We start from the raw sequence: 24292 nt of genomic DNA on the forward strand, positions 1-24292 counted from the left end.
GAGCTCACCGACGCTCCTTAATTGCCTCAGCGACTTCCGGCAACCACCAAGGGACCGCCTTTCACTGGGGAACCCGAAAGAGTGAGGGATCGCGTTTTCCACCACAGTAATCAATATTGTAGTCACCTGCTAAACCGTCACATCGATGTTACCGTGTGGGGGAGAGTCAACGGTGACCACAGAGGTGAAAGTTCCCCATTCTGCCTCATTTAAAGCCCATCCGGGTAGGCGTCCATGTGCCTGACGCTAGAGCAGTGACAGGACGATGGGGTAGTGGTCATTACCACACGGGTCATCATTTGCTCTCCAGTTTATAGATGGGAGAAGTCCTGGGCTACAGACGGATAAATCAATGGCTGAGTAACTACCACGAGCCACAGTGAAATGTGTGGCAGTCCCAGTATTTAAGAGGCAGAGGTCGAACTGAGACAGGTAAGTTTCGACATATCTGCCTTTGTCAGTAAGCACGGTGCCACCCCAGAAGGGGATATGCATGTTAAAATCTCCCCAAAGTAAGAAAGGTTTAGGGAGTTGATCAATCAGTGCAGCTAATACATTCATGGGTACTGCACCATCTGGAGGAAGATGTACATTGCAGACAGTTATTTCCTGTGTCGTCCTTATTCTGACAGCCACACCTTCAAGACGGGTTTGAAGGGCCACAGTTTCACTACAGACTGAGTTTAGGACATAAACGCAAACTCCACCCGACACTCGATTATAGTCACTACAGTTCCTGTAATATCCCTTATAGCCATGAGGAGAGCGGTCCGCATTGCCGGGAACCAGGTTCCCTGGAGGGCAACACAGAAAGCAGGTGTGAAGCTTAACAGTTGCCATAGCTCAGCCAGGCGGTGGAAAAAACTGCCACAATTCCACTGGAGGACGATGTCATTGTGATCCTGGAAGGCATGGAACATTCAATGAGGTAGTTTACACCTCAGAGTCACCTGCTGCCACCGACTCATTGCCAGAGCAGTCTATATCTATTGTGTCTGTGAGTTCATCGCAATCTAGGTCCTCAATGGACGCCAGAATCTCCACCTCATCCACAGACGCAAAGCTTGTAGGTAGCGGTGGTGTGGGTGCCACTGCAATTTCATTGGTCTTAGGGATCTTCTTTTTGGACTTCTCTCGCTGCTCCTTGGGTTTCTCTTGCTGGGAGGGTTTCACCGATTCAGTCTCCGGGACTTAAGATGATCATGAAGCCCTACGACCAGCTGCTTTTGGGCACTTCAGCAACTGGCGGGTGTCATCTTTCCCATTAGCAGAAACCTGGGAAGGGAGTGACCCAAGGCACCCCTTTCTAGTGAAAGGAACCAAAGAAGACTTACACTTCACTAGCTGAGAAGTGGGGACTGGTGTCCCTGATGGTTGGGGGGCAGTGCTCCCGAGGTAGGTGATGCGGGAGCAACAGGGGGGGGGGGGGAAGTGCCCCTCACCATCAAGGGAATAGGTGTAGCCTTCTGGCTCTGAGAGCCGACTGGAATTCGCGGAACTGATGGGGGCTAGAACTGTTCTCATAGCGGTGGTATATAAGGAGGTCGTAGCCACAGGATGTAGGCACTCAACTTCCTCTTAGCCTCATTGTAGGTCAGTCAGTCCAGGGTCTTCTATTCCATGATTTTCCTCTCTTTCTGTAAAATCCTGCAGTCTGGTGAGCAAGGTGAATGATGCTCTCCACAGTTGACACAGATGGGAGGCGGGGCACATGGATTATTGCGATGTGATGGATGTGCACAATCTCGACATATGGCGTTTGAAGTACAGCGGGAAGACATATGGCCGAAGTTCCAGCACTTAAAGCACCACATCGGGACAGGGATATACGGCTTGAAATCACAACATTAGTCCATCACCTTGACCTTCTCGGGTAAGGTGTCACCCTTGAAGGCCAAGATGAAGGCACTGGTGGCAATCTGATTATCCCTCGGACCCAGATGGACACGCTGCACAAAATGAACACCTTGCCACTCTAAATGGGTGCGTAGCTCGTCGTTGGACTGCAAAAGAAGGTCCCTCTGGAAGATAATACCTTGGACCATATGTAAGCTCCTATGTGGCATGTTGGTGACAGAAACATCCCCCAACTTGTTACAAGTGAATAAAGTCCTTGACTGGGCAGAGGATGATGTTTTGATCAAGATTGACCTAGATCTCACTTTGGACAAGCCCTCCACCTCCCCAAACTTGTCCTCTAAATGCTCAACAAGAAAATGAGGCTTCATAGTCATGAAAGATTCCCCATCAGCTCTCGAACATACAAGGTACCAGGGCGAATAAGATCCGCTGCCATCCTTAGCCTGATGTTCCTCCCATGGTGCGTCCAGGGAGGTGAACGATTTGGGGTCATATTTCTGTGCGTTGAATTGAGCTTGTGAACACTTAGCGACTGCAGGTGTTTCACCACCAGCAGGAGATATGGACTACACTTGATCACGTGTCATCCGCCATTATGTGCCACCCACCCCAACCAGGGGCCCTTCCAATGGGCACCACCCAGCTGCAGCAAGGGCCACCTGGCACGATGGCCATTGCCAAGAGTCCCGTTGCCCCAGGGTGACAGCCATCTACTCCTTGGCATACTTGGGGAGTTAATGGTGCACGCATCAGCAGAGTGATCCCTGTGCATTCAGGGGCTACAACCAACAGGGTACATGGCGGCCCCACTACAACGGACTGGCTACCGTGCTGGATATCAGGTGCAAACAAGCTAAGACGGTGTGTATACGTGGACGAGGGAGAAAAATTCCCGGATTTTTCCCGTTAAAAATACGCTTTCTCCTGTATGAAAATACATTTTTTCCATGTTAAGTGACACTATACTTTTCCTCATAACTGTAAAACTTATGAATTCTTTCAATGGTTATGGTTTTATACACCGACGTAGAATTGCCCGGCACTTTAGAAAATGAAACTCAGGAGAAAAAAAACGCGTTTTAGAATGATGTCTTACATGTAGCAACATGTACACTATTTTCGTAGTACGAAAGTATAAATTTGAGTTCCACCAAACAGCCCATGTTACTTTCTGAAGCACTGAAATCTGGCTTTTGTAAGCCAGTCGCAGCTCGTGTCAAGTGACCCTGTCAGCCGATGACAGCTGATATTTCGAGCATAGGACATGTGATGTAGTCAGCCAATAGCTGTTAAGTAGCGTGATCATACAAATAGGAAAATGGTGCTAAAAAAAAAAAAAAAAAAAAAAAAAAAAAAAAAAAAAAAAAAAAAAAAAAAAAAAAAAAAAAAACGCTTTCACGTATAATATTGGTCTCCAAGATGCAAGAGAAGATAGAGAAGATAACCTTTCACACATAATGTTCATCTTTTTTTTGCGCATGTTACACTTTAAGGTACATCAAACAAATGTGCTAGTAAAATTTTTAACGACATAAATGTCTGATCATCTTGGCTCGAAATTATTCTAAATGGTTGTCCTCAAAGAGCTGACTTTTGAATGAGAGTCAAATGCTCTGTGTTCAAGAAATTCATCATACATTCTCACACAGAGTTCATCTTGTGTAAAAGGAAATTTAGTTTGAAAGTAACACTTTTCAAACAACCATATTTTCCTGCAATCTGTTAGAAATAGGTTCATTTCAGCAGTTACCAGAGTGCCAGATAACAGGCATCACTGCGCTTGTGCAGCTACGATGACACAAGAAGCCCATATGTTTGTACATGTAAAACATTAAAAGATCTTGCATTATGTCATAAAAGAAACAAGACATCAGAGGATACTCAAAGAGCATGGTAATTCTGAGAACCATATTAAAATGCATAATTCGGCTTAAAGTGCACATTCGTATGTCCAGATTCGGATGTAAATTTTCTTGGAGTACCATTACTGTATTATCTCATGTTTGGTTCTTTATTATGGCATTATGCCATACGTGCTGGAAGATGAAAACATGCAACTGAAATGCAGCAAACATTTGAAACTAGCCAACAGAGGGGAATTAAACACTTCTTTTAAAATAAATTAACTATCTCAACAGAAAAGGTTAATTAAAGCCAAATTTCTTTAACAAACCGTCAAAAATAACTTCATTGTTCTGCAAGCCGATTAATGCTCGACTGTCAGAAAGGTGGAAATAAAACAAAATCTGAAACGAACAACGTATTGTAGCCTTCCGTAATTATGTGAATGTATTTTAATTCACTTGATACCTCCCAGTCCCAGAAATCCATTGTGTTTTCATTTGACGTGAGAATAATAAACAAAGAGGGAACAGCAAAATCATTTAACATAAACATGGGTCACGTGGAGACTACCACCTACCCACTACAACTCCGACCACTCTGTGCATCAGGTCCAGATCTACGATACTTCCGAACCAGGGCTCCCCCTCTCAAGTATTTGAGGTCGGACACCAAAAATTAAAAAAAAAACAAAAAAATCGACTTTTCAAAAATATCTTCATTTTGCAGCACAAATCTTTCTGAAGAGTCCGATACATAAAACATATATGTTTGAGGGAACATAAGACATGTTATTTGGTCGTAAGTGTGCCAAAGTGCAGTGCCACGCCTCTTCACACATCATTCTTCCATCGCACGTCTCTGTATTTCGCACTGTGCAATTCAAACGTGTAATATTTTGTAATGGGTGCTATCAACCTATATTCAGGACACTGGAAATTAAAATGTCCTGTGGTGCCTCTCCTGCTCCCAGTTGGCTGGTTTGATATCCTGCCCCTCTTTTTCTTTTCTTTTTTTTTTTTTTTTTTTAAAAAAGACCTCTGAATTAACACTGGAAGGGATTATTTGTAACCAGCAGAACAAGAACTCTTCAGAAAATTTGCAGTTTTTACTGCCTATTAGCTAAAAACGTGCTTTTTGTGTGATGTAAAATTAAATATGGGATGCATAAAACCAGTAAAGACAAGAGACAAGCAAGACAGTACACATTTCTTCAATCCTTAAGTCCTAGCCTTTTTTTTTTTATTTCTTTCTAAACTTGCCACAGCTTTATATGGCATACTTTCCTTTCTGGGAAAGAATCTATTACCTCATCGAAGTTCGTCAACTATTTGCTACATGAAAAAATGAAATAATGTTGTCTAATACTAGAAAAGCTGTTAATACAAATAGTCCCCAAGACAGGTGAGGTTTCTCGATCTGATGATTACATGTATTTTGTCACTGCTAGATAAAACGAAATAGGCCTGCCTAATATTGCAGAAATTGTTACACACACCAAATAAACTTGACTGCTTTGGCACAAATGGTCATTTTTATAACACAACAGAATATCAATATCAAACACCTATGAGGCCAACTACAGGCTAAAAGTTTTATGTTAGGAAATAGCTTCACATTTCATTCATACTCTCTAGCTTCTAAAGCATGAGATCGAAAAGTAGTAGTATGCAATTTCTATATAAATCTGGAATCATCATATTCTTCCATAATTTGTGAGAGTCCCCGTTTATTCTCCTTCCTCGTTCTAATAAACAATATTGTTATCACTTATTCTGTAACTATTCCTGCCAGTGTCATTACTTATTCTCTGGTTAACTTCACTAATCCTGCCACAATTACCGGTTTAGTTATCCCAAGTTTACTCTCCAGTTAGGAGTTATTACGTGTTCATACAAAGCGTTTTCCGTGCTACTCCCAGAACAGAATTTTAGCCGCTGCTAGCCGGAGACTGTGTAACTGGCCCTTAGTACTGCAGCAGTCTGGCCAAAAATTTTGTTTCAAAATTTAATTTTCTTGGATACACGGAGAAGATAATATGTAATCTTTGTTATCTGTTATTCCTGTTCATTGTTTATTTCCACTCTTGCAGTCTAAATCTATGGATTTTGCTAGTAGTTGTAACAACACTGGTCCACATAAACAGCAATTGTCATTCACCCGTTTGCCTTATTCAGCACAGCTTGTATAGCCCCATCCCCTTTTGTCTGCAGGAAAGTTTATTTTTAGATGTGATGGGGATTCCCCTGGCAGAGACATCACGTACACTACGCACTCATTCAAAAATCAACTTACTATTCATTCAGAAATCAACTTAGAATTTGTTCAAAAATCAACAGGGATGCATTTCAAAATCGTATGAATAATTGATAGACCAACGTGCGCTGGATGCTAGGTGCTTTGTGAAACAAGATCTTTTCCTCAATACTATGAATCTGGCGCCCTCCCCCTCCCCCCCCCCCCCCACTGAAATTGCCACCCGGGGCAGATACCCCAGTTTGCCCCCGCCCCCTAGCTCTGGGCCTGTTGCACATACATGAACCTGCCAGCTTCGGCGCACCAGTAACATTTTTCCGGACCGCATCTAGCTGCCTACAGCTATTGCTTATACAGCTAAGTGCCACACTTCTGCAGCCAGAAGTGGGAGAAGGTACTACTCATATGCAACTCAACTGCGTATGCACATGAGCTCGCTTGCATCCGCTCATACGAATCCATAATCCTAGTTTACATGACGACACAAGGTTGCAAGCAACTGTGCAACCAGCCACTGCGCAAGCGCACTGCATGTTTGCACAACTCATCAGTGAAACTAAAACCTAGTTTCACTTTCCGGGGGACACCACCTGGATGAAGCATTGTCCGTGTGGGTGGAGAGGCTTGCGTATCCGCGGGAAGCTGAGGGTTATGCCGAAGGTAGAGGACCTACTGACGGCGAGGCCTCAGCCAATGGATCAGACTAAGAGTGTCCCACAACATCCCATCTTCCCTATCCACTCCTAGTCCTACCCTATTCCTTGACCCAACCCAAGCCGTGATGCGATCCGTGCTGAGGGGTGCGTGGCACATGGGAAGATGTGTCACAAACTAAGCCTCAGGGATACCGGGTGACCTCCCTGAGTAATTAGCCTTACACCGTGCGGGGTATTCGTGGTGTGGACCTTCTAGATCCCCAAATCCCGTGGGACCAATATGGACACGATTATAGAAAATAAAGAAAAAGAAACTGAGGGGCAAATTGAGACCTCAGATACCCAAACATCGGGGACAGAACCGATGGAAGGAATTTCCACTACTGAATCAGGGTCTAGACCTGAGCCAGAAGTGGGAAGCGTAACCGAGAAGCTAGACCAGATTAAGATCAAAGGCTTGTCTGGGGCCCAGAGGAGGAAGCTACTCAGGGAACAGAGGAAAAAGGAAGGGAAAGAATGGCTTCCTAAAAACAAGTGGAGGGAAGTAAAGGGACTAGAACCTAAGAATCCCAGGAAAAAACTGTCTCAGGTTGAAGGGCACACACAGACCCCCACAATGTCAAATACAGGTAGTAAGTGGTTAAGGGAGGAATCAAAGACTCCCTCCTCCCTGGATAAGTGAGTCCAGAAAAAACCGAGGCAAGAAATAGGGAAACAGACCTATAATACTGTAGTCTCAGTTTTTAGGATGGCAGTTATCCAAGAAGGTTATCCACTGGTGGCCATCACCTCGCAGCAGGAGAAACTATTTCAGATGGCCCTCTTTGAAAAGATTGGGGGACACTGGCCCAGGTCCCAACTTCAGGAGGGTCTGTCTAGATCATGGTGCACTCATTTTCGTCTGTGAGGGGGTGCACACAGTAGAGTGACTCAAGGACAAGGTGCCCATGATATCCCCATGGGGAGATGCGAAGCTGCTGGTCAAGATGGCAGCGGAGCTTCTTAAGACCACAAAGATATCATTATGGGTACATAAGATTGTTAAGGAAGTCTCTCCCAAGACTCTGTTCGGGGAAAATAGGGGCCCAGAACCCAAAAGTCTCGACAGAAGACTGGAGAGTGGTTAACCAGAAGGTTGCTCTGGAAGGACAAACCCTGGTGGTAGAGGTTGGTGAGAAGTCCCTGAAGGTGATGCAGGAGCAGGACCTGAAACTGTTTTTAGGGTTCTCGCAGGTCACTGTCAGGGTTCTTAAAGACCTCAAAGAAGGCAGTAAAATGAAGCCTGGAGGTGCTGCAGATTAATCTGCAGCACAGTAAAGGGGCCTCTGCTGCCCTGAGCCGCTGCCTGGGGAGACAGGAAGTGGACGTGGCCCTTATACAAAAGCCCTATTTATACAAAGGGGGTGTGTCGGGCCTCTGAGGCACTGGAGGTAAGCTGATCTATGCTAGGAATCTAAGAAACTCATTTCTTTCATGCCAATGATGGATTACTGCTCTAGGGCCTTAGTGACCATTAAAATGCAGCAATGTGAGGAAGGTATCACGAGGGAAATCATTTTGGCCTCAGCATACCTTCCTTACGAAGACAGCTCTCCTCCTCCCTTGGAGGTGAGGAGACTGGTAGAGACTTTCCATCGGCAAGGTGATCAACTGCTGGTGGAATGCGACGACAATACCCACTGTGGTGTCACCGCCAGACACCACACTTGCTAGGTGGTAGCTTTAAATCGGCCGCGGTCCATTAGTACATGTCGGACCCGCGTGTCGCCACTGTCAGTAATTGCAGACCGAGTGCCACCAGGTCTAGAGAGATGTACTAGCACTCGCCCCAGTTGTACGACGACTTTGCTAGCGACTACACTGACGAAGCCTTTCTCTCATTTGCCGAGAGATAGTTAGAATAGCCTTCAGCTAAGTCCATGGCTACGACCTAGCAAGGTGCCATTAACCATTTCTAGAGACAGTCTCACTTGTATCATCCAGAATGCTGTATACAAATGATGGATTAAAGTTAAGTATTCCAGCAGCTACGTACTTTTCTTTATAGCATTCCTTACGTATCCTGTTTCAGACTTAAGCAAGCCTACGTGAATTAAACGCGTGCCTTTCGGTTACCCGTCACTGTGGACTGGCTGTCTTGTCAGTCCACTACACCCACAACCTAGTGTGGGGCAGCAAGGACACCAGCAGTAAAGGTGAGTACCTTCTTGAATTTCTTTTAGCTAACAACTTAGAGGTCCTGAATAGGGGCAATGAACCTACATTCAGGAATAGCAGAAGGGAAGAAGTAATTGACATAACATTTGGTTCCATCACGATGAGTAGCTATGCCAAACAATGACATGTGGTGTTGGAGCCATTCTCATGGGACCACATGTACATTAAATTCAAGGTTGAAAAGGGAATCGGACATACCATGACCAATAGGAATCCCAGGAAAACAGGCTGGGAGACATATAGGAGGGACCTTGACTTAGGCTTATCGGAAATTAAAACCTCGATAAGGAAGCCAGTAGAATTTGAGGAAGTGGCCATAGTGACCTCATATCAGGGCAACTGCACAATCACCAGGAAGTGCACAAACGGGAATGTTCCTTGGTGGAATAACAAACTAGAAATGCAAAGAAAACAGGTATGGAGACTGTTTAATACTGTGAGATGTAAAGGACAATGGCTAAATATTGTGAGGCCCTTGTCAATTACAATCTTGCAATAAGACAAGCAAAGGAGGCATCCTGGAAGGCATTCTGTGAGGAAGTGGAGGACACAGCTGCACAAGCCAGACTTCACAAGATTCTCACTAGAGTACCAACCAATCCAGGAGGTACGTTAAAGGAAGGAGGATGGGGAATATACAAAGACAGCACATGAGACGCTGGAATTGCTCCTCAAAACTCACTTTCCTCAATACGCTCTGCCGGACGACACAGACCAATATGTGACCCCAGAGAGACAATGGTTCTCAATCACTTGAAGAGGGGACTGAGAATCGGCCAAGGAGTGTGTGAACTTCAACAAAATCCAGTGGGTGATGGGAACATTCCAACCGTTCAAGTCACCTGGCCCAGATGGAATTTTTCCAGCACTCCTGCAACAGGCAGGAGGAAAGCTTATAAGAGTCCTATGCAGGCTATTCAGGGTTAGCCTAGCAGTAGGAATCGTTCCCAATGCTTGGAGGGCAGTGAAGGTTGTCTTCATTCCAAGGCCAGGGAGAACTGATCAACCAAGGCCAAGGATATGAGACCAATCAGTCTGCCCTCCACCATTCTCAAAACATTGGAAAAACTGGTTAATGTATATGTTAGGGAGAGGAAGCTAAGTAGGGTCCCTCTACACCCGAACCAACACGCATACCAACCAGGTAAATCATGAGAGACAGCTCTCCACTGACTCCTTGGGAAGGTGGAAAAAGCACTTCACTGCCAAGGAATAGCCCTCTGCATCTTCCTGGATATCAAGGGGGCCTTCAGTAACACGACCTTCGATTCCATGGTAAGGGCAGCAGAGGTACATGACCCGGGGGAACACTATATGTAGGTGGACCAGGGCCATGCTTAGTGGAAGGAACATAGTGGCTACCATGATGAATGAAAAGATGGTAATTAAGACCACTAGAGGCTGCCCACAAGGAGGAGTTTTGTCTCCTCAGTTGTGGAATTAATGGTGAACAAACTCACTGAGGAACTAATTCCAGACAATACTTCTGCCAAGGATACGCAAATGACCTTGTCATAGCAATACTTGGCAAATTCACTGACACAGTCAGGAATATGGCACAAGGAAGGATGGACATTGTGCAAAAATGGTGCATTAAACAGGATCTGAGAATTAATCCTAAGAAGACGGTTGTGGTGCCATTTACGAAGAGACATATTCAGCGTGCAAGTTGGAATCTAAAGCTCTTCGATGAAACTACCTGTGGAGCGAATATTGAAAGATCTAGAGGCAACCTTGAATGAGAAGCTAACTTGGACCACTCATATTAAGAGCATCTGCTCCAACGGAAAAAGTACTTTAGTGAGTACTAGGAGGGCTTGTGGCAAAAACTGGGACCTAAGACCCAGGGGTATGCACTGGATATACACCACAGTGGTTAGACCTAGAATTTCATATTAGCCATAATGGGCAGAATTAGCAGCACACCAACCGCTGGAATGGAAGCCATGCTGGATATGCCTCCACTTCACCTTTGAGTCAAGATGGAGACAGCAGCTGGGGCACACAGACGTAAAACTGGCCAAAACTGGGTCTCATTCGGATATCCAGACTCACACACTAACATAGTGAGTGAGGTAAATATAGGTACAGCTGCCGACTATATAATAACTCCCAACTGCTTCGACAAGCCTTACATAATAATAATTGGAAGTAGGGAGCAGTGGGAGAAAACAGTTCGACACCGTACGGGGGACAACATTTGGTTCACCGATGGGTCGAAAACAGACCAAGGCGTTGGGGCAGGGTTGTACGGGGTTCAGCCAAGACTGGAGAGCATCAGCTCTCTAGGGAAACTGGCCTGTATATTCCAAGCTGAAATTACTGCAATCAGGGCATGTGTGGAGGAGAATAGGCATAGGTGCTACAATGACCGTAGCATCTACATCTATTCAGACAGCCAGGCACCCCTGAAATCATTGGGGGAAGCAACAGGGTGAACCTAGTGAGGGTCCCTGGCCACTCAGGGATCTGTGGCAATGAACAAGCCAATAGATTGGCTAGGATGGGGGGCAACAACTCCATTTATTGGACCGGAACCTGTCCTGACAATCACCAAGGCTATGATCTAATTAGAACTATAGAACTGGCTTAGGAAACGGCACGTAGGATATTGGACCAAGGTCCATAAACAAAAAAATGGTAAGGTAATGATACCCAAGCCATGTTTTAAAAGAAGCTCTGTAATCCTGGGATTGAACAGGAAAGAGATCAAACTCATGACTGGACTAATGACTGGCCATGGCAATTTCAAAACACACCTACACACAATGGGTATAAGGGAAGAGGACCATAATGTAGGATCTGTGATGAGGGTGAAGAAACTGCATCACACCTAATCTTCAAATGCATGGCACTGGAGAGTAAAAGATACAGAATCTTTTGGAAAACTAGACCTGAAGAAATTGTGTCTAACAAAGGACTGGTAAAGGGCACTGGTTGGCTTTAATAGATATACAGGGACTGATACCGCACAATAAACCTAGTTTCGGTGCGGGCAGTGGCGGGTCAGAGCTAAGATGTTTTAGCCCCCCCCCCTTCCCAAATTGGCTCGTTCTTCAGGAAAATTGTGAAAAATGGAGGTGAAACCCTACAGGGGACCATCACATAAAGGCTGAAACATGTGAGACTCCTTTTAGTCACCTTACGACAGGCAGGAATACCTCGGCCCTATTGTAACCCCCAGACCTGCAGGGGGAAAACTGTGTCTCATAGTCAGCGGCCAATGACTATTGTCATTCATCGGACCTTTATATAAAGATATTATAAAAGGTGTGCTGAGCAGTCAGCTACCTTAGTTGGAAAATTTATGAAAGGAATTTAGTTGAATGATAATGTTACCAATGTAAATAATATTTTACTGGAACAGTTTTTTAAGAAAATTTCCAGCAACAACAATTTCTGCCAAATAGTTGCTAAATAGGCCAATATAGTTTTTAAATGATTGCTGGACAGATTAAAAGGTCTTCCAGCTGCTCAGTATCCATGTACTACTAAAAAGGATTTGTTATAAAATTCTACTTCAGTACATGTGGTCATATGCTGCTCTACATAAAATTCATTAATGTCTATGTTCTTAAACGAATAACACTTCCTGACTAATGTAGCAACCTTACCAATCATTAAATTAGTAACATTTTAATTTCTATATTGAAACTAACGAGTCAGTTTCTATAATACTGCCAAGCTTGAAACAATTCAGTATCTGTATGCAGTAACCCCAGAAATAATACAGAGCAGTTTCCAAGTACACTAAAGTATATAATTTCTCATTTGTAAAACTGCAGCCACCACAGGATTTTAATTTTTGGAAATATAGTTACAAATATTAGGCCTGAAACAACAAAACACACACATTTGTCCAACATTCTCAGGGCACATTGTATATCATACGCAAACAGTAAACAACAGGACAGTTATCATATCTAGAAGTATATAATTAATGTAGAGAAATCAATATCAGACCATGATGGAATATGGTTAAAACTACAGACAAAAAAATTTCACACAGAAATGTGAAAAACTCCATTAGAAATGAGTCAAATGTTAATGCTTTCAAATCAACAAGTAGTCCAACTTCCAGTCCATCTGTGTCTATATTAATGAAGAGTGACATATTTATAAATCTGCTTTTCGTATATTTAATAAATATTGTCTTCAACTATTTAATGGACACAAGTGAAACTTAAATGGTTGTGGAAGTACACACAACTGGTTTCAATTCATCCTCTGTAGCTTAGAAATTTTAATGATCTTTTACAGCAGATCAAAGGAGAGTTTAACAAAGCTGACTACTTTCAGATAAAGAAACGATACAAATTGGCCATTATAAAATAAAACTACATCATGGACCATTTATACATATGATTTTTACCAGTGGAAAAATTCTCCTATTAGAGCACAAAAAAAGGAAATTATGCTGCTGTTTAAAAGACTGACTGAAAAGTGGGGTACAAGTTGTCTCATTCCACCTCCTTCAGCACCTTTAAAAGTTTTCCCCAAAAATTTTGGCATGTGAACATATTCGCACTCTTAAACATGAAACTCACCCCTAAATGTAACTCAGTCACATCCAGTAGGCCATTGCTGAAAGTTGCTGACACCCTTCCACTTCCACATGCCCATTCTCACTCATTCCGCTCATCTCATTTTCATTATCTTTTTGTGTCTAACTGTTACTGGCTCCTGTTTCAAAGCCACAGTCGCCTTGTTCTGTCCTACCACTACCACCTCCTTTCGCTATCACTGCCTCTCTATGTTCTCTCTTACTGCTAATATCTAATTCATTCCTTCCCACTTCTGCCGTCCCTTCATGGTCACTACATCTCTCTTCCTGGTTGTCATTTTCATAGCCTGTCTCATTAGCACTGGCTTTCAACCACATCCACTTTCTCCTTCTCTTTATTCCTCTCCCACAGCCACTGTATATTATCTTCCAGTACTTACTACTCCCCCCCCCCCTTACCCACTGTCTCCTCCTTTCTCAACATAAAAAAGTGTAAATACGTTCACAAGTCAAAATTTTTGGTAAAATTTCTAAAGGTGCTGAGGTAGGTAGAATAAGGTAGCTGGTAATCCACTTTTCAGAATGAGATTTTCACTCTGCAGCGGAGAGTGTGCTGATATGAACCTTCCTGGAAGATTAAAACTGTGTGCCGGACCGAGACTCGAACTCGGGACCTTTGCCTTTCGCGGGCAAGCGCTCGCCCGAGTCTCGGTCCAGCACACAGTTTTAATCTACCAGGAAGGTTCGTGGCGATGGGGCATGAGTCGTGCTTGGGTAGCTCAGACGGTAGAGCACTTACCCACGAAAGGCAAAGGTCCTGAGTTCAAGTCTCAGTCTGGCACACAGTTTAAATCTGCCAGGAAGTTTCACATCAGTGCACACACTGCTGCAAAGTGAAAACCTCATTCTGGATAATGAAGATACTTTACAGTACATTATCTCCTATCATACATTGTCATAATTTAGAAGATAATCCTAAAGTCTTTATGATGGTACTGCTTTACTTCAGAATTAAGCAGTACTAATACATCCCTGTCAGTCACATTTAAAAAAGAAGTAAAATTTTTCTGAAATGTAAATGCTGACCGTTACACTTTTCACAGAGAATTTACAGGATGAAAAACAGAATAGTTTACCAAGAACATAAAAGAAATTAGAAATATAATTTTTTCCTAAAATTATTCTTGTAACATTATGAGTCCAGTTTCTTTCACAAAGTCACAGACATTTATAATGGAAGCTGAGAAAACGAGTGACCAACATCTGAGATCAGAACATCTTGTGCTAGAAAGAGGGAGAACTTTATGTAATATGAAGGAATAGCTCTAATGGGGACAAAAATGTGCTGTAAGCAGTACCGCAGAATTTTTCAGTATGTCACCAAGAAGACAAAAACCATAATCTAACACAAAACATTAAAAATTGCAAGAACAAGCAAAGGACAATTAGGAGCATTAAGATGCATAAATGAATAAACTTGGCAAGGCAAATGATATCAACCTATGAGATGACAGCACCAAAGGTATAGCTAATGTGAAATTAAATTCATTTACTATTAAATTCAATGAATTCTTCCTTACAGTAGATGCAAGCAAGGAGACAAAATATTTCTGTCAAAAAGCAGATGTAATAAACTTACTTAGACAGGTAATGCATACTCCACCACTTGACATCAGATACTTCAATCTCTCAGGTGATACTGATTACAACTGTAACTCAAGGTAGGGCACTATCAAGCTAGTTTAGTATTTTGGCCAACATACAATCACCACCAATGAGGTTACTACTTTTTAGTGACCTAAAAATGTTTGTGGTCTCTCTAAATAATTCAGGACTAAAGGAGGACACTCACTGAATAGCAGACGCATTAAGCATTGAGTCATTCAAGAAGTACACAAAGAGGATAAAAATTCTGCTAGCTTTCAGAAGAATTTTTTTAATGAGCAAGAGTTATACAAGGAACAGTGAATGAGTGGTTCCAGCCTTATCTGAAAAACTGGTGCAAAAGGTGTAGTTCACACATCTGCTGCTGATAAATTTTTAGTGATACAATTGTCAGACAAGAAACAAACATAGGTGTTCTTCAGACTAGGGTAGTGGAGCCAATTCTGTTCTTAATATACAGGGTCAGTCACATAAGATTTAAGTCCCTTTTTATTTCCTGAACAGTTCCAGTAATCAAAATGTTTTCTGCAATTGATAGTACACTGATGGGGGCCCACAACATTTTGTATGGATAATGAAAATATTTTTTTTTTTATCTTATACTTTTCATAACTGCATTCAACAGCTCTTGGTAAGATAATTACAGTGATACAGCACTTGTTAGTATTGACATTGAAACCTTCTGCAAAAGAGTCTGAGAAATGAACTAAAACTGGAAAGCAATGCAGCCAGTCAGTTATGCTGTGTAAACAACACCAAGCACAGCTCTCATCAGTCTCCATTGCTACGGCTAACGCAGCAAGACAGTGTGCTATGAAGATAAAACCTCATTTCCTGTACGACACAGATACAGGGTCAGCTATGATTTGTGTATATGGAACTACAGCAAATACTTGTTTCTGACACATCAAATGGGGCTTAGGAAAACTATTCCATATCTGCATTCATAACTGAATTTTGTGGAAACAACTATTGTTGCATCATGCAATTTTCCAGTACCATTTCAACAGCATTTGTTTGACATTCACCATACAAAAGTAGCTTGTTTAATTTCTTCTCATTGGTGTATATTTCTGCATTCAAGAAATGTTAAAGTAAAAATGACCAACTGATAGACAACACAGTTCCTGCTAGTTCTAAAGTAAATACCATTAACAACTCAAAAGACTTTATACAACAACATCTGGCGGTTTACAATGCAATAGTTGATTTCGGCCGACCTGTTTTTCAATGTTAGAATATTTATCACAATCTATTGAGAAGAGCTTAAGCCTCAAAATTAACAAGAATGAGATCACTGTACTTGTCTTTGCTTTGGGATGCTGAAAAAAAACCATAACATTCCATTAAAAAAAAAAATCATACTTGCTCCGGTATTCAACCTATACGAGAGTTAAAATTCTTTGTTACACACCATACCAGAGTACATGTCCCTTAGTGTGTTATCATTTGCCGAAAAACTCACTTCGGTATCTAAAACCGCTCATGAAATAAAAGGGGTGTTACATCTTATGTGACTCACTCTGTATATCAATGATTTTCCAGACAGTATAAGGCATGATCTCTTTGCTGATGACAGCAACATCTCCAGTCACTGATAAAACACCAGAGCTCCTATTTGAGGAAACACATGAAACCCTCAAGGCTGTTGAGAATTTGGCATGGTATACTACATTAACATTGAACATAAAGAAAATGAATCTTATACACATCAGCATAAAGGGGGACAACAATTCTGTAACATTAAGCACAGATGATAAATCTGTAGCTTGTGGAACAAACACAAAGTTTTTCAGATTGGAGATTGAAAAGCAAGTGATGTGGGATGAACACACAATACTACTGCCAAAAAGAATTTCAGCAGCATGTTATGATCTTAGGGTTTCAATATCAGTTTGTAACAGCCAATGTCTTGTGTGGTGACAACTCAATTCATAGTTGTGTGTTTCTTTTCTGGGGATCAAACGGACAAAATATGGATAAATTTTAAACTGCAGAAAAGGGTCACAAGAATAATAATTAGAAGTTGTAGTCGGGCTCATTGTAAAGAGTTATTTAAAAAAAACTGGGCATTCTTACTGCACCAAATGAGTACAACTACCAATCTGTAGTGCATGTCAAGGACAACATTACCAGGTATTTCACTAACAATTCTATACATTTTCATGGAACAAGAGGGAGTTTGCACTTACAATTACTACAGGAAAAACAAGAAAAAAACTCAAAACAGCATTTTTATCAACAAACGAAACCAAAAAATAAATTTCCATAGGAAATAAAGATTACTAAAATAGGCCTATATCAATTCAAAAAGAGTAGCTACAACATTCGTCATAAGTAATTCATACTACACAATTAACACTAAGAGGGCTTAGAGTAGAGGGTAATAATGAAAGGGGATACCACTACCCTGCAACATTTCAATACACAATCCTGATTTACAGCTTTCATGAGGAAATCCTGTGTCAAGTCCACAATATTAATGTCTTGCCATTCTCTTGAGTTCAACATCACACTCATAATGTGGGATACCAACTCAGCACTTCAGATGGTCTGAGGAGCATAGTTGAATGAGCGCAGGTGTGGAGTCAGCTTTCTAAACAGACTGGAGTTAGTGCAAGGGGAACAGCGCGATCTTTACGGTCCAGGAGTCACCGGCAGATGTTACTGTGCGTGACGATGAACGAAACCACAGGCCTACCGAATGAGGCACTGCAGCTTTTAAGAGACTGACTTCGTATTTGGAAGGATGGAGTTGTTCTGTCTTGTCATCCAGAATTGGGTTTAATGGGATTTTCAATAAATCACAGCTGAATCCTTAATGAAGGCCTTGGGTGCTACCTGTCCTATCTTTGCACAGCATGTTATGTATTTTGTGTGTTGTATATTTTGAGCAAGCGATTTGCAATGTATTACCATAAAAATTCCTATATACTTATGAGATGGTCCTTGGATGATTAACGCTAAAACATATAACAATCGAACAACATTATATTTTGGCAGACAAGTTCAATTATGTATTACGTACATTAAACTTTGTATTAAACATTCTGCCATTTTTTGTTTCTCTTTTTTTTACTGCAAGTATGTTATTCGACTACTGTATCTTCTGGAAACATTTACCTAGTGAAAATTTTGGAAATCATGGGGACTGTGCAGATACTGTTCTGGTTACATTGAATGCTTCGGGAAAACTGGTCATGCAAATAACCAGAGACTCTGCTGCAGACTGTACCGTTTGTGGTCCAATCACAGGAGGGGCGATGCATCACTCTCACCCTTGCATGAGCCCTCCATACGGTTGAATGACTCTTATAGCTCTGCATTTAAATGTTCTTCATAACACTGGTATTCCTTAACTATGGACTTCTCTACTAATTCAAACATTCCCCCTTCCCCATGACTACTCTCAAGCAGGTCTGACTTTGTCTTTTTAATCCTCTGACTACCACTAACTCTGTCTTGGCACGTTTACTTCTGTCTTGTCAGTGTATTCCTGAATGCCTTGAGTTGTCTGCAGACTTTTGTCTAGTCTCCACAGAAGTGAAGCTGTGTGAAACGTGTAGACAAACTAGTACACTTTCAGCATCTCTTGAACTTGTTGCCCGATCTATTTCATAAACAACATTCAAATATCATACAAATCTGGCTTAAGAAATCGTTTCACACAGTTGGGGATTTCACACAGTTGGGGATTTCACAAGCTGTAGATAGAAAACCTTACATTATGAATTCCTGAAGAAATATGTCTCCTTGCACAACACACTTCCATACACCAGTGTCAACAATATCAGTTTCTTATCAGAAACAAAAATCTATACTTACAAAACAGAAAAAGCTTAACTTGAAACATACAACTACATGTCCACGTTTCAAGTGTGTATTTTTACGCAAATTTTTCAAATATAGATGGTCACTGTTGCTAATCAAAAACACCTAATCTCATTTTTAATGCTTTTTTCTATTGCGGTTACTAAAATAAGTTAGCTCTTTCTTACAAGTAAAGGAAAGAATGGCCTCTTCAACACTTCGACTGCTTCGGTTATATCAACATAAGGTCATGAAATGCACGAGCTCAGACTGCATTAGTTTTCGACACACAGCTATGACGACTCAATTTCACGTACGAACCTGGCAATCGGCTGCTTTTACATGCCTAAACATCAGTCAAAACGATTTGACTTCTTACGTTTACATGCCGAAGATTAATGGACAATTTTTTGCGCCAATCAAACCAAATACCATGTGGCTTGCCTATTTTCTTATATATTTAATTCTTTCTCTTGTCTAATAATACAAATTTATGCAATTTTGGCATATTCCACTACACGTGATTTCCTGAAATATACAAGTTACTGAACGTGCAGTTTTCTAACAACGTTCTTCTCAATATTACCTTCATTTCAACTGAGGCGTTACTTGAAACGGTAGCTTTTCCCTAACTACGTAAATACCAACGAAGGCTTCTTTTATTTCAATACCCAAAAGAATATACCAACAATTAACCTTAACTAATGGTAATTCTTTCAAAGCTTAATACAAAAGCAGTACTTACACAAAATATGCACATTTACTAATAAACTTTTAAAAATAATCCAAATTTCTGGTGGATCCAAACATGTGAAAACTTATCTCTTTGCGGCTGTATTTCCATTTTTTAGTCGTATAATCTCTAACGATCAAACATGCTTTATCCAGATCACGGACAGTATTAAGAAAATTGTGTTTCTTACCACCCGTACTTAGGAGATTGCGACCTCTTGAGGCATCTCAGAGCCCAAAATCTAATTAACTGAACACCCTTAGGCGTTCACGAATGGACGCTATTAACAAAACAACATGCTTCACTTCTTTTCAAAATCCACAGCTGTCGGCTGGCATATAACCAAAACATTCGACTGACATTTCCTGCAAACGTCAAAGCGCTAAAGATATACGTCATAAACTCTCAGACATACTTTAAATTCCCGTCAGAGATGCGCAGTAGATACCAAAGTTAGCCTAGTTTACACGACGACACTTGCAGGAAACTGCGCTATCGGCCACTGCGCATGCGTGCCGCACTTTTGCGCTGCTAGTCGGTGAAACTAAACTCTTCCGGCGTGTTCCAACTTTGGCGACAGTAGTTGTATGAGTTTTGAGGTTATGTGGGTTCATAGAGTGTAGACAAACTGAAATATGCAGTGAGGAACGAAGAATAATGTTCGCTTTTTGGATATCTATACTTTGCATTGGTGCTTGTGGGATTTCAGTGATGATGATTACAAAAATAAGCAATATATTGCTGTCCCTGAGACCTTCACGTGCAATCAGAACACAGAAAGTTTGACAATATCTGAGCTGCAGGGCAAAATTTATTGAATTAGAAGCACATATACAACTGAATTAAGAAAAATACAAGCAAATGTAATTCTAGCTGTGGAATATTGTTGACAGGAGGGAAGGCTACACAAATCAAGACTCTGTATTCTTTATTCAATATTCACCTATTTAAAACGTCGCAGCAGTGCTTTCCATTCACATATGTTTGAATTTCGAAGTATTGCCACTGTACAGATCTATCTTCAAGAGAGTAGTCTGCAAACCATTCTCTTCTTAATGCGGCCTGTTCGAATAATCACTGCTGATAATGTTAATAATTATTAGTGTTAATGGAAAAGTGTCATCACCAACTAAATCCGCATCTTATACTATGCCGAGTGTTCTCGATTGTAATGCACGCAATGTGCTATGTAATTTCAGTTCTGGAGAAGTGCTTCATGCATTACAGTATCTTTTTTCCTTATCGCAAAATTAACTCTATTTAGAAGAAACGTGAACAGTTCTGGTGACATTCTAAGATAATTAAAAGAACTTCTTGGGTCTTCCATTACAAATTATTTCAGCAAGAGTGCTGACCAACCGAGCTGATGTCTTTTCTTCATCCAGTCACGAATAGAAACACGTTTCTTATTTTTTTATTATGCAGCAATTCCATGCAACAGGCTTTAACTCCATCACAACTCGTGCGACGTGCAGCTGCCAAAACTTTCATTTCAGACACGACTCAGAAACCCGCAAAACGACGAAACTGAAGTGTGTACTGGTTTCTCCGTGTCGACAGTCAAATATGAAACCATTTGCGTGCAACTCATTCCACGCAACGAGTGGCGCAACCCAATATCGTCGTGTAAACTAGGCTTAACATGACAGTCGCAACACACTGCTGTAAATGTTGTTACCGTTTGACAGCTGGAGCGACACTAGCGCTGAAAGGGGCGAGAAAGGAGAACGTTAGATGCGTCGTAAGCACAATGTTTGTTTTGCGTCCCTTTCGTACGTGATTTACGAAATATTTGAATTATTTTTTTGCCGCAAGAGATTGTCTAATATCAGAAGACATAGAAGTTTCTAAAAATTATTCTAAAATAAGCGCGAGTTGGGATAAAAATCGTGAATCCAGTGGCAAACAACAACACATTCATGAAGAAACACTTGCTACGTTAGAACTGCAGCTTACCACTTTGATATCAAAAGAATATAAACACACAGACTGACACGTAAGAAGCACGAACATGTACCTCTACGTGCAAAAGACACCGCCCCATTTATTGTTCCGCAGGCATACTGCGGTTTAGTCATTGTCACCTGTAGATACATTAAATATAATGTGGCAACAGGTTCTTCTTATGTGTGAAGTGTTGCGACTGTCATGTTAAACCTCGTTTACACGACGATACTGGGTTGTGCCACTCGTTGCGTGGAATGAGTTGCACGCAAATGGTTTCATATTTGACTGTCGACATGGCGAAACCAGTACACACTTCAGTTTCGTCGTTTTGTGGGTTCCTGAGTCGTGTCTGACATGAAAGTTTTGGCAGCTGCACGTCGCACGAGTTGTGATGGAGTTAAAGCCTGTTGCGCAGAATTGCTGCATAAGAAAAAGATTAGAAAAGTGTTTCGATTCGTGACTGGATGAAGAAAAGATGTCAGCTCGGTTGCTCAGCACTCTTGCTGAAATAATTTGTAATTCTAAGTGGGACAAGCAACTGCCAAATAGTGGGAGAAATATGCTGTGCGTATAAACCCCAAGTCCCCAAAACTAATAACGCCACCGTAAGTGCTGTCGTATGTTAAATTTGCCATTAGAGACATTTCATCCAATGCAGTATTCACTTGTTTATTAGTATCTGAGAAATGCTATACCTTATGCTTTAAAAGGTGGAAATATTGCTACTTATCCCACATTTTATTTGTATACCTCTCACATACCTCTGTAATGTACGCACCGATGGAAGCAGTAAACATTCTGGCAAACTCTGTATGCCCAAGTGCTGTAATATAATAGATTTAGAGTAAATAGCTTATTCTCGTTCGTCTTCCCATCTTGCAATCCTATAATTTTCAAAATTTGTTTGTCCTTCTTCACTTGATCCTTTTGATACAGTTTCTGTTGCTGTCTGTACTTAAAATGACAGGCACTTTCCTTGTCCCGTAATAGTTGTGCACGAAGTCTAGCGATCTACATACTCCAACGCTTCACACGCTTTGCCAAGAGACCAATAACTGCACTTAATCTAACCACTTCATCGTGAAACAGGTCTGTGTTGACGATTCAGATGAATCTGGCACTGATATATGGAGAGTTGAACTGCCTGCTTCTGTGCCATAGGACTGTTTTACAGCTTTAGACGGATTGTCGAACCTTTGTGACAGTTTCCTTTTCATCATCACTTGAGGTGGCATATTTGAGACGTTGAACAACGTGGGTAGTGCAGTCACAACATTTTATTACTGTCAACTTGTTCGGTTCTAAGTAGCGAACAAAACTTAACGTTATTATAAAGGTAAACAGGGTCTTTTTTCATAAGATCATCTCGTCTGATATTCACCACCTCTTCGTCATATTGTGTAGGCTGCGGTTCTTTACTGGTGTCTTGATTTTCTTCGTCAGCTGGTGGCCACATGTGCACCGGTTTAACTCTCTCATTGGAAACTGTTTGTCGCTTCCCGTCATCATTTATCTGCAGCGTATGTTCATCTCTCGTGAGTACTTTATATGGCCCAGTACATGGCGGCTGAGGAGGTGTTCGTACAGCGTCTGTCCTCAGCCACACATAAGGGCAATCGCTAAGCTGCTTGTGAACAAATGGCGTGTTGGGGCCATGTCCAGAGCTAGGTGTCGGTCATAGCTGTGCCATGTGGCTGTGGACTTGTTGTAAGATGTAAGGCATGTTGCCCACTGTCGCTTCTGTCGGTTCAACGAAAAATTCTGCCAGCAGCCTGAGGTTCTCTCCATAAACCAGTTCAGCCATGGATGCTCCTGGGTCTGATTTTCAGGCAGTTTGGAGACCTAGCAGCACCACTGGCAACGCTGAAGTCCAGCTGTCCTTACGGCACATCAATGCTGTCTTTAATGTACCGTGCCACTGCTCAACCGTGCCATAGCTCGCTGAGTGATGGTGCTGTGATGGTGGAATCCACAAAGCTTGAATAATTGTTGGAATAAAGTGGATTCAAATTGTATTCCTTGATCGGTTGTCACGTATAGTGGACATCCAAAATGGGAGATTCAAGAAGCCAAAAATACTTGAGCTACTGTCTGTGCTGAAATGTCCGGTAGTGGAGAAGCTTCTGCCCATCTTGTATAGGGCCCACAATGTCCAAATGAACGTGGGAGAACCTCTTTGATACTGGGGAAAAATCTCCAACTGCTTTATGTACATGCCATCCAATCTTGTTCCTTTGGCACAGCATGCATGTTGTTACCCAACCGTGACAATCCTTCCTTATACTCGACCAGACAATACGTTCTGTGAGTAGTTTGATAGTTGCTCTGCTACCCAGATGACTGAGTCCATATATGCTGTCGAAGACCTCTTTCGGTAGTTGCCTTTGGATGAAAGGCCTGGGTTTGTTTGTAGCTATGTCGCACCATATCTTCACATTCGCGCCTGCCGGCTGGATCAATTTTAACTGAAGTCCGATTGTTACGTTCTGTAAGTACTGTTGGAGTTGTGCGTCATTAGCTTGTGCTGAGGCTAATTTATCGTAGTCTGTGGTTTGTGAAATAACCGAGACCCGCAACAGGAAATCTGCGACTATGTTTTCGTCTCCCTTGATATGCTTGATATCTGTCATAAATTGACTGATGTATTCTAAGAGGCGAAATTGACGTGGAGAAAAGTTATCCTGTGACTTACTGAATGCAAAGGTTGTTGGTTTATTGTCGGTGTATACAGTAAATCCTCTTGCCTCTACATACGAGAGAAAGTACCAGATAGCTTCATATATCGCTAATAGTTCTCTATCA

The 24292-nt window shown here is 41.7% G+C and overlaps 1 protein-coding gene across 1 annotated transcript in view; it reads right to left on the reverse strand.

The window, feature by feature from the left end:
• Positions 1-20028, reverse strand: part of LOC126092342 (dynein regulatory complex subunit 6-like) — a 47601-nt gene extending 27573 nt beyond the window's left edge. The window contains exon 1 of the mRNA XM_049907881.1: positions 19734-20028. The gene's annotated coding sequence lies outside the window, so the exon portion shown is untranslated. The remainder of the gene's footprint in view (positions 1-19733) is intronic.
• Between the last annotated feature and the right edge of the window lie 4264 nt (positions 20029-24292).

This window comes from Schistocerca cancellata, chromosome 7 (assembly GCF_023864275.1).
Source record: "Schistocerca cancellata isolate TAMUIC-IGC-003103 chromosome 7, iqSchCanc2.1, whole genome shotgun sequence".
In the NCBI taxonomy this organism is placed as follows: Eukaryota; Metazoa; Arthropoda; class Insecta; order Orthoptera; family Acrididae; genus Schistocerca; species Schistocerca cancellata.